Source organism: Pygoscelis adeliae, unplaced genomic scaffold, assembly GCF_000699105.1.
Source record: "Pygoscelis adeliae isolate BGI_AS28 unplaced genomic scaffold, ASM69910v1 Scaffold124, whole genome shotgun sequence".
NCBI classification, from domain to species: Eukaryota; Metazoa; Chordata; class Aves; order Sphenisciformes; family Spheniscidae; genus Pygoscelis; species Pygoscelis adeliae.
In genome coordinates, this window is record NW_008824791.1 from 957,114 (window position 1) to 959,414 (window position 2,301).

The window sequence follows — 2,301 nt, forward strand, 5'->3', positions numbered from 1 at the left end:
GGGACGGGGAGGGTTCCTGCCCGCCCCTACCAGCTCCAGAGGGGGAACGTCAGTCGATGGCCGCCGGGCGCGGCCGTGTGGGACCTGGGCGGAGGAAGGGGGAGAGAAAATCCCCACCTGCCAGCCCCCATCTTTCCGTTTTTCTGCAGCTAAATTGAGCGTAGAATAGTTTATGTTTCTGTTTGACTTCCTCTGCTCCTCACCACGATAAGCATGTAACATACAGTGACTCAAGAATTGTGATTAGGTTCAAAATTGTCCCCTGCTTTAATTTAAAGAGGAAAAAAAACCCCTTCCGAGCCATTATTTTTGGCACCAGCTTCCCCAGTACGTGGGCTTAAATCATTCAGCTTGGACTGGGTTCTGTCAACCCTGGAAGAATTTGGCCCAGATTAAAGTTTAAGTTATCAGGTGCTTGAAGATAGCTATGGGAGTGTCAGGTACAAGCTTTTCTATAAGAGTAAGGTGTTCAAAGCTTGCTGTGTGGGTATAGAAAAGATCTTTTAAAAGAGGCTTGAATGTTACGTTGCTAAATGCAAAATCATGACACAATGAAACCTGTAAAGCAGACCAAGTCAGAATCTGAGGTCATGTATAACACAGATGTAATACTGTGAATTTATCTGGGTCTGCTGTATATGGTCTTTAACACGTGCATTACGCAGCTGTAAAAGCAACATGCTGGAAAGCTAAGCAGCAAGGTGGTTTTATGTACAAGTGGTTTTCATCTGCTTCTGAGGACAGAGCAAACGGTCCGGGGGGGGCAAAGAAAGGATAAAAGCAATAAATTTGTTTTCAGCTACTAACATGCCCGGTGAAGTCAGTGGCAGGGCCTGGGGACTTCAGTGGAGCGAGTGACTTTTCCCAGCGCTCTGCAGTTTGTATTCCTGCCTGTTGCGTCCAGGTGGTGCTGGGCCCCCCCAGCCGGGGGCAGGGGAAAGGCCGCCAGCCCGGAGCCCGTGGGGTGCGTGGGGCAGGCAGACGTCCTCAGCCTCTGCCTGGTTTCCACCTCTCTGACAGCAGAGGGGACAGCTGTGAGCTTAGAGGATGCCCTGGTTCTGGCGTGCCTGTACCTGTATCCTGAATTACCTTCTGCATCACTCTGAATCACGCGTCTTTTTTTGAACTGCATTGCAGTGGCTTTTCTTACAAGGCACCTTTTGGTCCTGCAAATTAATTAAGTCCGGGTTGTTTACTTAAGAAGCACCCTCATAGTTTGCACGGTGTGCTCAAGTCACTGCAATGCAGGCGGTAGCGTGGCGGTGCCTGGGAGGAGGCTGTGGGAGAGCACAGGCTGCCCGGCAATCCCAGAGCCGGACATGTTCGTTAACAGTTGCTGATAATAGGTTTTGCCACCTGGGGTTTCCTGGGGAAACAGCCCATCTTATTACGGACCCATTGAGTTGTCTCTTTTCAGATGTTTTCCTCATTGCAGCTGTGTTGAAAGCCTTGTGAAGTGCTCTGGCTTCATTTTAATGTATGTTTTCGTTTTAAAAAGCTGTGTACAGAAATTATACTTGCTAAGCAGAAGGGGGTATTAGTTACCTTACGTAGTCTTTGTTGGATTTAAAGCCATCACTTATCAGAGCAGGCAAACATTAGAAAGATCTGCGTACACTAAAACTCCAGAAGAAGCCATATACACAACCATGGACTTCCGGAGGGCGGACTTTGGCCTGTTCAGGACGCTGGTTGAGAGTCCCTTGGGAGACAGTCCTGAAGGGCAAAGGGGTCCAGGAAGGCTGGACGATCTTCAAGAAGGAAGTCTTAAAGGCACAGGAGCAGGCTGTCCCTGTACGCCGCAAGAAGAACGGGCGGGGAAGACGACTGGCCTGGCTGAACGGGGAGCTCTTGCTGGGACTCAGGAAAAAAAGGAGAGTTTACTGCTTGTGGAAGAAGGGGCAGGCGACTCAAGAAGAGTACAGGGACCTCATTAGGTCATGCAGAGAGGAAATGAGAAAGGCAAAAGCCCAGCTAGAACGCAACCTGGCCGCTGTCGTTAAAGACAAAAAAAAAGTTTTTACAAATGTATTAATGACAAGAAGAGAGCCAAGGAGAATCTCCATCCTTTATTGGATGCGGGGGGGAACATTGTCACCGAGGATGAGGAAAAGGCTGAGGTACTTAATGCCTGGCTGAGGTACTCAATGCCTTCTTAGCCTCAGTCTTTAGCAGGCAGACCAGTTATCCTCAGGGTACTCAGCCCCCTGAGCTGGAGGACAGGGACGGCGAGCAGGATGAACCCCCCATAATCCAAGAGGAAGCAGTCAACGACCTGCTACGCCACCTGGATGCTCACAA